We start from the raw sequence: 13,555 nt of genomic DNA on the forward strand, positions 1-13,555 counted from the left end.
CAAATGTTTACACAACATTTGGAGAAAGTGAGTAGAACAAATTTTCAATTTTCGTTATTTGAGGCCTTTTAAAAATTCATAATAATGCATCTGTAGCAGGATTTAAAATTTTATTCTAGCCAACATGAGCAAATACAAAATAAGATATATGCCAATAGAGCCGCGTAAGACTAGACTTTTATTGCAAATACCCGATGTGAATACGAGAGATAGAGACAGGTTGCCAAACGCGTGACATCATTTTGGGCAAGTCTGGGCACGTTTTGGTGGCCTGAGCGTCTTTACGGCGATCAGATTTTTTCGGTTTTAATCTTCAAATATCTTGGCATTGCGATCGCGTAACACAACAAACAACATATCAACTGATAGAGAAAAAAAAATTCTTTCTTTTAAGATCAACTTAAATTTGACGCAACTACATCTTTAAGGGTGGTCAGTGGTCACGTGAGAGCCGAAACGAACTAAACGACACAAAGCAACGTCGCTGTCAGTTGTAAACTGTTCAGCCGAAGACATTTCTGGCTGAAACGAACCATTTCGATCCTGCTCGAAATTTTGTGATCGAACCCTTGCGTTTATTGGCTGGTTAAAATTCTAGCGAGCACTCGTCACATTTCTATTTACGTGCATGTGAGCAAAGGTAAATAGAAATGGGACGATCTTTTTATTTGGTTAAATAAACAACATCAAACAATTTACGACAAGGCTCACCCGGACTTGTGGTTGTGTTGCATAAATGTAAGATGTTGTGCTTAAGTTTTGCATAAATGTTAAAGAATGGTTGTGGTTTTATTTCCTGTAGAATATAAGTAATGTGTCATACTCATCCTGATAAATAATCGTTGCCTGTTTTATTTATGTAAAAGCACATTACTATGATGAAGACTGTTTTAGTTTGTTATGTACTCAGCATAGAAAAACATTCATATATTAACAAAAAGTATAATTTTGCTGATGGAAGGTTTGGCAAATTTTTCTATCGAGTGATTTATTCTGAGCAGCTGAACGATCTTCTGATAAGTCTGCTGCGTAATTATAATTAACAATTGTTCCTCAAAGATTTTTGTTTACAATAGAAATATTTAGCTCAAATACATAAAAACTACCAATGAAACAGTGTCCTGTCTCCATACGTATGGTATCTAGGAAGCGAAGTGACTTCGGATGCCATATGACATGTGGCTTAGCCGACCCGAAGTAAACCAACCTCCAAACCTAAGTCAATTCGGTCATCGCGCGACCACGGCTTTAGCGTGTCACCTTTGCAACATTACTAAAAGGCTGTGTTTTAAGTAAGCGAATCTATTACTGGTGCACCTTCCATTACATCACTTGGTCCATACATGCATACATAGCTGAGAGGTTCTAAGAGGTCCGAAGAGCTATACAATATTACATAGCCTTTTGCAGAGGTCTCTCCAAAGTCGTTCTGTTATCGAAGATGTCATTGGCAGCTGACCAAAATTAAAGTAAAACAACCATGATAGTTAGTGTAATTAATATAATTATTCAATAAGTTAAAGCAATGGTAAAATAAATTGTGGCAATATGTTACAATGCAATACTGTTAGCAGTGGATGACATTCAATCTATATATAAATGTGAGCGTTTGTCGGTGGTCCAGTTATATACGGATAGTTTTAGTAATAAAAGATTCGCTTCGCAGAGGGTTTGAACTTGCGAAGATTGTAATCGCAAGTTTGCAAACACGCATAACTAACCACAAGATTGTGATTTTTGGCCATTTTTTTTTCAGTATCCTTATTGCGATTGTAGGTTACAAGCTAAATGTATATGTAATTTTACTATTAACTAATATCACCATTTGTTTCATTTTTATAAAGTCATTTTAAAATCCATTACCTATCTTTTAATGTGCCGTTTCAATTTCAGATGTCCCGCTACACTCCTATTTTCGGTTTCTTATAAAGCAATCACTAAATCTACAAAGTACCCTGGTGCGCTTCATTGCTATACATTTGTACTGGTATCGTCCATAAAAAAACTTTTTCAATACTTTTTCAAAGTAGCTTCTGCTGCAGCAGTAACCTTTGTATACACACGTATCTATATAGTCTCTGTTATTAATAATTCAGCCTAGTCATGATTTTTATTTTATTTTTTCAATTAAATAGTGCAAGTGCTCTAGTATATCGAATATCAGAATAGGATGAGGTTAAGCACTTTACAAAGAATCACAGCCATCTTTGCTACTAAAAATGTGCTTGTCCAATTACTACATGAATTATGATGTTATACTAATTTCTTTGGCAATTAGGCTTATTTGTGCTGTTTGTCCGAGGTTGGAAGGAGAAGAAAAGCCTCTGACCTCTTGTATAGAACGCACTAGAGTTTGAGCAAGCAGAGTGCCTCAATAGTTTAATAACATAACCAGTATGGACAATCATTTGTGTCGCTTTGGTTGTCCACTAGTTTATTGAATGATTCATAAGCAGTTTGTTTGTGTGTGTGCGTGCGTGCGTGCGTGCGCGCGCAGGTGTGTGTGTATGTGTGTATGTGTGCTCTGGTGAATCGCCTGTTCCCATACACGTCACAAAGTACTGGCGACAGCACCGCATGCTATTAGCGGTGAAATGGGAACCTATGCGCCGGGTACAGCCAAGGACCGCCGATAGTTGCAGGTGGCCTCGCAATAGTTTAGGGCTGTTCAAATGTTGCAAAAGGCCGCAGGCAAAACCTTCATGTAATGCTCGTACAGGTGAAGGTCACCATTATAGAAACGGCATGGCAAGCAAACATTTTATGTGATTCCTCGATTATGTTTAGCGATGTAGCTTATATGTGAACATATGCCACCGAGCCTAGTGCCGCAAGCGTTTTGCTGCGCAAGTTACCGCCAGAGTTTCGCAATCGATATGGGAACCAGGCTTTAGTATTAAGCTGCGTTCAGATCAGCCAATGTGCAGAGGCCAAGTTTGAACTGAGAGTGGGTGATTTTGTCCGTTTTTTATTTGCAGGGTCAGATAACTTTAGCTGATATATTTTAGTGAGTCACGCCTTGAATTTTGCTGACTGTTTACTACAATGTTTTAGTGTACTTTTTTAGCAACCTTCACAAGAAAATGCATTCAATAAATGAAGACCTAAAAATCCTTCAGAGTTGGTGCAACCAAAATAAACTAACAATTAAATTCAACAAAACTTGCTACATGTTATTAAAAAACCCACAGAACTCGTACCACTTTGATGAACAATCCCTACTAATTAATGGTCATGCAATAAATAAATCTGACAATATAAAATTTTTGGGAGTACTTATTGACCCTCAGCTGAATTGGAGCAATCATATATCCAAACTGTTAAAAGACTTTAGACCTTATGCTGGGTTGTTTTTTCGATTGTCTCAGTACTGTAAGGATGTTTTGCTAATTCTGTACAATTCCTTCATCAATTCCAAACTTACGTTACACTGCGTAAAATTGTAAATGCTAATTCTTTCAAAAATGAACTGAAGCGCTACCTCAGACAACCAGACGACTAAACCAACTAGACATACTTCTGCTGACTCTACTTTCAGGTTCCGCGCTTTGATTAGCCTTGCTATTGCGCACAGGAACCTCATCATCACCTTCCCTGGAGTGACATTTTTTTCTATTTCTCTTGTCTTTTTATACTGTTAGAAACACTCTTCATGTTATTTTTTTGTGGTTATATTATAGATGAAAATAAACAAACAAACAAAAAAACAAAGTTGCCTGATTATTTTGCACTGCTCATCGCTAAAAATGGATAACCATAAGGAGGATGATCTTTTGCTAACATAATGTGCTTCAACTATTATAATAACAGCAGATGCTTCAATTAGCATGTGGTTGCTATGATAATTGATCCTGAGCAACAATTCCACAGCAGTTTTCTGGATTGCTGTTACTCATGAGTGAAGCTAAGACAATAGCATACACAGGTGTGAAGACAAATATGGTGTTCATATTAAAGCCTGGTTTCCATATGACAGCGCAAGGCCGCGACGTCCTGCGTGCGTAGGCCAGCTGTGATATGGAAACTTCAACGCACGATGATCGCGCGACGTGCGTACGCTGATCACAAGGATCCAACAGAATGGGTCCTTGCGATGGGTGCGCGCAATGATGTATCCCACAATACACCGCTAGTCCTTGTCAACCCATCCCATAATTCAAATGGATGGCTGCTTTCCGAAGAAATCTGTCAGGAAATTATCCACCCTGTCCAATGCAAGCGTGGCGTCTACGCGCGATATGGAAACGCTACATGGCGGCCCATGAAATGATTTGTGCACAATCATTGTGCTGTCATATGGAAACCAGGCTTTAATGACAAGGTGACTCACTGTAAAAAAGATGTGATTGGCTACTCAAATAAAATATCGGCCTTGAAAAATTCTTTCCGCTCTGGACTATATATCTCGGTCTCAGGCTTGTTTGCGCTGTTCACACGAAACGATTCTCGGTCAGTAGAAAAATTGGTCAGAGAATTGACCCAAAATCGGCTGCTGTGACCACAGCTTTAGTCTGTTGGATTTAGCTTTCTGCTTTTAGGAAGAAACTTATGTTATGCAAAAGTGATTATAACGAATATTGTTGGTTGGTCACATCGTGTATCTGCTCTAGTAGGACAGTGGTGTCAGGTTTATTGCTTATTAGTTTGTTGTAGGAGCCTAATAGAAACTGATGGCTTTTTTCTTATCTAGAAGGTATTCTCAGTAGAAGCATATATCTGATTTTAGTTCATTTTTGGCAATTGTTTCCAGTTCTAATTTATTGCAGCTTCAGTGGTAGTGTCTGCCTTTGAATTTTGAGCTAATATAATCGTGCATTGTGGTGCCATTTCTATGTCATCAGTCAACTATTCAATTGACAAGTTCATTACTGAAGCAGCATGTTCGTGGTGGTCGTAGATAGTAGTTTGTGATTTAGCTGCCAGCAAATTTCTGACAGCAAATTGTTTCCAGCAAAACTGTTGAAAATCTGAGTGTATTGATTTCAACTATATACATTGTATATTAACCGCAAGTACATCACTAACTTCCATGCTATACTCCAAACAAGTTGCTTGTAAAACTGAATCTCATAACTGAATATAATTGTAAGATGGCAGATCTCTTCATGAGTATTTCTATTGTATCCTCAAAAGTCTTGTTAATCATCGATTGGCTTGGTTTGCTGAGCATTAGTATCTTTGTCAGATTTATTATTGTTGGCATAGGCCTAAAATCCTCAATTGCTTGATTTGTTTTCTCTATAAAACATGTTATAATGGAACTCTATACATAACAACCCAAAGGTAGACAAATGTATTTTATTTTATAATTTTAAAAGTATAGCACTATGATTATTCGTCTTAACTTATTAGCATGCTGGATTTGGTAGATTACATCGAAATCTGCAAGCAAACACGTTAACAATCAAATATATTACAGAATAGGAGAACGTGTTCTAAAAATGGTAACTATCCCTGTTGCTAAGCTCTCACCTATTTTTTGGATCAGCTTTAAAATGGCTTTTTTGCTAGAAAAACAGCAATACTGTTTCTAGTGCTTTTTGATTCAACTTAACTAGCCGTGTTTATTACATTTACTGTGACTAGCATGCTCACGTATCACCACTTGTGACTCTACTACATGCCATTCAGTCACCTAAATGCTGAGTATTATTTAATTTCATATGTCAACCAGCTTTACGGATGCAAAGCTTTAATGTTAATTTAATAATATTTTTAAAAGTAATTGCTATTAAATCTAAGTGGTAGGTACAATGGCTGGTTTGGAAACTTTGGATAAATTTTGGCACAGTATTCTGATGTCACTCATGAGAAGATCCTGAGACTTACCCAAGTTTATTAAAAATAGCATTCTTTGCAATTGTGTTATGCAATTGAAACTTGATTTTAATGACACAGATGGCTCCTGCCCCTACTTCTCTTATCTAAACCAAAAAAAAGTCATGTAGAAAGTGACGATGACTTCCATGTTGATTAAGAATCAAGCGAACAGCTGGAAATGGAACTGTCAAGGTCTGGCTCGGACATAGTGGAGAGCATCGGTAGGTAAATATGACCAATATATCCAGGTTTTTTACAAAACAAAAGATCTGGCGCACATTGCAGCCTTGCTGCATATGCTCTACTGCATGGCTGCTCATATTGTGGTGCATAATTTGGGTATATAAATGTATTTTGGTATTAGCTACTTTTAGTTATTATTAGTGTATAGAGCAGATATACAGAAAGCAGAGTGGCTTGAAATAATACTGCAGCAGATCAGTGAAATGTAGTTAAATTTATTTTACGGTTGATACATATGATTTTTATAATAATATTAGCATATTATATTTATTTAGCAGGTTATGAGGTACGGAGCTTAAAACTCAACTGCAATGACTGCACCAGCTTTATAGCCTCCTGTCCAGGTTTACGCACCAGGGATGATGCGATACTAATCAGTTTAAAAGATAGAGGTGGTCTGTTTCCACCTCATCCTGTCATCACAAAAGATATGTCTAGGCTCAGAATTAGCATACGGCAGGGTGTCGACTTACAAGGAATTACTGCGGACATACACAAGCTGGTGGTCACTAAGACTTTTTCATCGGTTTTACAAAGCAATTTGCATCAGGGATTTCCATGCAACGTTAATTAAAATATCACCTCCAGATATTTCAGGATTATAATTCATCAGGAGGCTACAAAGGTAGCAGCTAACAAGAGTAATCTCAGATCAAGGCTCAGCCGACTGGTCGTCTTTAGTCATGGCTAGCCTTTCACAGTATGTCTAGAAAAGTGTACCATTTGTCGCTTGTTTTCTACGAGTTTGCTGATGCGGTTTGCATAACACCCAAGACCCAACATTTATATTCATGGCAGACTGCAATCAGCGTACGATGTACCAGTGTGTATGCATTTGAAATCAGTTTGTACACCTAGCTATCTGACATGTTAGCCCATAGCATATGGCAACATTGATAATTTTGCAATATTTTTTGGAATACATGTGCATCAATATACACTTTTACTTGCCCTTTTCATATGAAATATTCAACTTTGTTTATAAATTTGCAGGGTAGGAAATACATAGTGTATAAGCTTTGTATCTAAAATTTGAAACAAATATCTTGTGTACTTTAGTAGTTATATCAAATTACATGTAGCAACAAAAATGTCTCTTGATTCTTTCAGTGTAAACAATGATGACTCACTTGCCTGACCAGCTGCAAGTGAACAAAGCATTACCCTTCTGTCACAAAGCATGCGGCTATTTATGTAGGACACCATGGCTTTGCATTGCCCAGTCTCCTATAGCTAATAGGTCTACGCTGGCTCGTAAATCACTATGTTTCCATGATGCGCAGTGCTTCGGAGTTGCGCTCTCCGAAGTCGAGGGGATCGGGCGTTTCCATGCTGCGCAGTGATGATTATCATTTCCAGCAAAACAGTCGGAGAAGAGAAAGTGTATAAATAGGAACGCCACGTGCCGCGCTTGCGCACAGCAATCATGCAGACCGAACGCCAGAAACGTCTTTTTTATGCTTTTCTCGTAATTACACTTTTATTTACAATACACCTTCACAATGTATTACTAATTTTAACACAATTTTTACAAAGTAATACGCGACAGGACGCCATACTGTTAGAAGCTACTTCTAGAAGGACAAGGAGACAAAATAGAAAGAGAAAGTTACCTGTTGAATGGAAATCTGTTCAGTGTGTAAGTCTGTTTAGTTGTCATTCATTAGTAGTATGTTAGTTGCTTTTATTTTAATTTCTGTATGACATTTATTTTTTCAAACAATATTCACAATACATATAACAATAAAATTTATAAAAAAAAAATTGGAAATACAGTGCTAAAACATAAATATCCTAAAATATTAGTGTTAACACATCATACTATTCTGTCATTTCTACTCATCGTCTCCTCTCTCCCACAGGTGACACCCTCTTGGTATGATAATGTTTTGCCTAAGTCAAGGCCAGGTGTGTGGCTGCAGCATTTCAGAATGCCAGAAACCATTGTGGATGAGATTTGTGAGCTAGTACGTGACGATATGTCTCCTCAAGAAAGATGTGTACGGGAACCTGTTCCACTGAAGAAGAGGTAATGCCATTCATTTATTATGTCATGTAGGAATTGTGGCATACGGAAAACATGCCATATAGGAATAATGGTACATTTTTCAATATGTCTTGTAAAACTGTTTGGTTAATTGTGCCAATATTCTCTTATTCACAGGGTGTGCATAGCAATCTTCAAACTGGCTTCATGCTGTGAATATAGCAAAGTTGCAACAGTGTTCGGGGTCAGTAAGACTACAGTCCATCGATGCTTGTATGCTTTCTGCCATGCCATGTCAAGAAAAAAACATCAGTTCATCACCTGGTACTCAGATGTAGAAGCAGGGGAGATTGCTGATATCATCGAAGCTAATTACAAATACCCACAAGCCATAGGGGCTGTCGATGGAACACACTTTGAGATCATACCACCTGCTGATGGCATGGCTGATTTTCTATGTAGGAAAATGTACCCAAGTGTTGTCATGCAAGCGGTGGTTGATATTCAGTATCTGTTTAGAGACGTTTATGCCAACACCCCAGGCAGTGCTCACGATGCCGCCGTTTTTAGAAGATCAAGGCTGAGTACATTAGTGATGCAAAATATGCCAAAACGGGATAAAATTGTTCATGGAGAGAGTCTTCCACTCCACATCCTTGGCGACCCTGCATACCCTATATCTAGACAAATCATTAAAGGTTTCACAGGGGCCAACTTGTCACTCGAAAAGGAGTAATTTAATGTTTACCACAGCAAAGCACGCATGTGTGTCGAGATTGCGTTTGGAAGACTCAAAGCACGCTGGAGAATGCTGCGGAAGTGTATTGATGTCAAGTATAAGTTGGTGCCCAAGCTTACTACTACATGCTGTATATTGCATAACATGCTGGAAACTAGAAAAGTTGTGATTCCCCGCCACCTTCTCAACAGACTAGCAGATGAACCAGCTGAACGTGAACAGCCGCCACCTGTGTTCAATCATGAGCAAACTAGAGATGCAGTTGAGATCCGTGATACTATCAAAGAGTTCCTTGCTCACACCCAGCCATTACTCCGTCCCTTTCACATGTAAAACCACATTTGAATTTGTTACATTAATTTTGTGAGTGAGTTGAACTAATTGTGTTACTGTATTCAATATTTATGTAAAATCTTTACAGAGTAGAAAATAATAATGTAAATAATAATTTCAACTGAACATACATAAACTGTCTCCAATATTTATGTGACGTCTTTACATAGTTCAAAGTACTAGTCTAACGTGGGCACATTGTACCCTGACAATTCATTACTAGCCAATGAGGTAGGTAGCCTTTCAGGATTGGTTGCAGTGTGGGGTGCACGGGGGGAAATATTGTGGCGGTGGGGTGGTATGGTTGAAGCGAATGCATTATTTGACGGATGGGTGGTGTAAGGAAATGTATTACTGATGGTGTGGGGTGGGCTGGCGAAAGTATCATTAGGAGGTTGCGGAAAAGGGACAGAGCCCTGGAGGTGGTTTGGCATGGCATAAGGTGTGGAGGGTTGTTGCATGATCTGTTGCATAATAGTAAAAATTCCATTCAACATTGTCATTGAACTTTTTTCGATAATGGCAGCAACAGCCTTTAGGTCGTCTTGTCTTTGCTCTGTTAAGATCCTCTTCAAATCATGCATGTCCTCATCATCTCTCGGCCTCTTTCTCCTGTTGGTCGAAGAAGATGAACATGCTGACACAGCAGATCTGGGCCTCTCCTGATCAGAGTCAACATCTGTTAAAATTAGATATTTTTAAATAAATTTATAAAATTTTTATTAATATGTCTTGTATTGTCGACCCAGATACCCTAGGTTAGGACCGCCCCACTCAAATGCAACACCTTCCTTACACAATTCAACAGCAGCTAGCAGGTCTGGTTTTACATGAAATCAAGTTCTGTTCAATTATTTTTAGGATCAATCACATAGTATGTAAATAGCATGCTTCACAAACCTTGGGTATTTTCTGCCTGCTCCTCCGCATCGATCTCATTAGCTATGGGTCTATGACCCATAACCTCCTGAAGCTTTAGGTAAAAGCGCCACGAGGGTGCTGGTGCTCCTGGATAACGGAAATGACAAATGTATCAGCGTGAGTATGAGCAGTTGTGTATGGTATATCACAAAGATAAAATAACATATTGATAAAATGTTACTATTGTACATTACATGTTTTATTGCTATTAGAAAACAATTATTTTTAACAAAAATAATGATGATACATCGTGTAATACATAATAGGTAAGTGAATCACCGACTATCTGCAAAATAGAATTAATTTTACGTGATAGGAAAGAGTATCTGGTGCTTTGTTTGACCAACTTTTACTTACCTGACTTTGATGCTTCAGACTTGTAGCGTAGATATTTCGACTTCAATGATTTCCATTTAATACGCCACTGAGTCCCTGTCTTTGGACTCCACGACTTCCCTTCACCGTCCGCAGCTCGCTCAGCCACCTTTGCAGCCAGCGTATCGAATATTTTAATATTACTTTGGGATTTGCCATCTATCTTTTGAAAAGTGTTGGTATCAATAATAAAGTCCAAAAAAGTAATCACTTCATCATCCTCATAAGTGCAAACCATATTTAATTGAAAGAAGAGCAGAAGAATAGAAGAGAACAATATACGCGAGAAAACCTTCGTGCGCGGTTATGGCGCTCGATGAATCTGCCTCCACAACAAGAGAGCCATGCGCAGCCACTGCGCAATAGCTGTTTCCTTGCTGCGAATTTGCACTGGCTTCGCACTGATCAGTGCGCAGTGATTTCAGTGTGAAGGCGCCGTTTCCATGATTCGGAGAGGGCCCAACTCCGAAGCACTGCGCATCATGGAAACATAGTGAATGTCACCTTCAAGAAAATATCATCAGCGTAGTGAGCTTCAGCCAGCGCATCGGCATTTAAAAAACATCAAAGGTCAAGCTGAGAATTAAACATGAGTAGCAGTACGCAGACCAACACACACAGGCACACATACATATTGAGCTATCCCTGCTACTTCACTCTGTATGGGGTATAAGTGGTAACATCACTCATGAGTTCATTATAATGTCAGGGTCAGTCATGTAGTAGGACACTCCCCTGGTCATGAATATAATCTCCAACATATCTATGGCAAAACAGTCTTCAGCCATTTTGCAGCTGTTTAACTACGTGAATACAATTGCGAGAACTTTGCAAATTTTATGCAATTTAAGTTAGTTTATTTTTATCCCGCAAAGTTCTGATCAGACATCAGCTGTAATCAGCAATTTGTATTTAAATGCTCTCTGTTGTGTCCTTATGAGGCTTACAGCATACCCGTGGTTTTATAGGACTATTTTGACTATTAGGACTAAAAATGGCTTGAGACAGCTGGAACAAACATTTACTGAACCAAAATGAATCAAACAATATTAGAGCATGAGCGTTTAATTAATCTAGCAAAAGGGCTACCCCAATATTGCAGCAGTAATATTAGGTGCTCAAAATTAGCCAATTCAACCTTCTTAGGAGGGTTTTTGACATACACTATGTTCCCATGATGCGCAGTGCTTCGGAGTTGCGCCCTTTCCGAATCATGGAAACGGCGTCTTCGCACTGAAATCACTGCGCACTGATCAGTGCGAAGTCTGTGCAAATTTGCAACAAGGAAACAGCAACTGCGCAATGGCTGCACATATCTCCCATGCCGTGAAAACGGATTCTTCGAGGGCCATGAAATAGTACAAATGCTACCCTGCTAATCTTGTTTTTTTCTAATCTTCTGATTTTCTTTCACCTATATTTAATTATGGTCTGCACCCACGAGGATGAGGTGATTACTTTCCTAGACTTTGTTATCGATGCCAGCATTTTTCGAAAAACAGGAGGCACGTCCTAAATAACGTTTAAATAATATATTGCTTAAAAAATTCTTATTAAAAATATATTACTTTGTAAAAATTGTGTTAAGTTTTGTAAAACATTGTGAATGTGTATTGTGAATAAAAGTATAATGATGACAGAAGCATAAAAAGACCGTTTCTGACGTTCGGTATCCATGATCGATTCAATTTCTCCATCAGGTGATTCGATTTATACAATGTCTCTTCTCTGGCTAATTTGCTGAAAACCACTGCGCAGCATGGTAATGTACAATCCGTTCGACTTCGGAGGGGGCTGCATCGCAGTACTGCGCACCATGGAAACATAGTTATAGTCATTTTAACATTGCCCTAACAATAGACCGATCATTAAACAGAGCAGCTCGTTTATTGTGAACGATATTTGCATTAAGGTTTGCTTTTATACATTTGGAAAATTTGCAGGTATTTTATAACCACAAAACAGCTAAAGATTTTTGCTTAGATTTTGAAATAACCTATCTAAAGTTTTTAAAAAATTCTGCAACTGAATAAAGCATTGTTGCAGAAAAACAGTGATATTTTATAGAGAAGTTGTTTTCATTGCATGAAGCAAAACTAAAGCTGAATAAGGATACTTCATTAATAATAATTTTGTTTGTGTTTTAAAGAGCCTTGTTAAATATTAAATTGGTTTTCTATTCTGTGCTAAAGTTTTGCATGCAAACAATAAAATAGAAGGAACTTAAATGACAACATAGGTGAAACAAATGCAGGCCTCGATTGAGTAAAATGTTGGTGTATTGTACCTAAGTTCACTTGAAATGTAGAAAAGAGTAACTTGAATGTAATAAAATCCTGCAAAAGTGCTCTCAACTTCAATGAGGAATTAGTACGAGTGACTGCGCGTTACCATCAGAGAATATGAATAATTGAGCATTTTGCTATGTACACACTGTACTCTGCAATCGAGCGTTTCAATGAACACTTACTGATGTGGATTTAACACCAGGCTTGACCTCATAGGTCAAGTACTAGCCTAATTAATGACTCAATAAATAGCTAAGCAGTCTTGTCCCGCTAAGCTTAGCAGCAATCATTCGGAAGGTTGGCGCATTGAGACTGCCGAAATGGAAATAAAAACGACTGAATCGTGAAAATGTTTTTAATGTAATAGTCATCGATATTCTAATGCACATTAATAACATTAGTGCCGTTTCCATAATTCGCAAGAACAATGGATTTCATCAAGTTTGGTAGATCGCAAAACTCGCTTAGCTTGCAGATTTACGCCGTTTCAATGACGCAGATAACTTGTGGATTGGCTCAGTTTGCGAATTATTAGCGTCATGGAAACGCAGCTATTGTCTGTTAATTCTCTAGCATGTTGAACTCTTCTCTAGTTGAGCTCTAAGAGATGAGCGAATTATTCACATCCTTCAAATAGCACTACACTAGACGGTCTCACTGTCAAGGACTGTTACACAGGCTGAGGATGTCTGACTGCTAACACGAGCTCAGTCCGTTGACTATCTTTGCGTTGACTATCTATGCCATCTCACCGTGCGGCGCATGGGCCATCATCCTCACCTTAATGTTTTGGAATGTAGCATATATGTTACAGCCATTCTGAAAATAGAAATACACACAAATTTTTAT

General features: G+C 38.2%; 1 pseudogene; it reads left to right on the plus strand.

Annotated features, from left to right (window-relative positions):
• Positions 1–4,036: 4,036 nt before the first annotated feature.
• LOC137401863 (uncharacterized) lies at positions 4,037–9,122 on the plus strand (annotated as a pseudogene).
• The last annotated feature ends 4,433 nt before the right edge of the window (positions 9,123–13,555 follow it).

This window comes from Watersipora subatra, chromosome 8 (assembly GCF_963576615.1).
Source record: "Watersipora subatra chromosome 8, tzWatSuba1.1, whole genome shotgun sequence".
Taxonomy (NCBI): domain Eukaryota; kingdom Metazoa; phylum Bryozoa; class Gymnolaemata; order Cheilostomatida; family Watersiporidae; genus Watersipora; species Watersipora subatra.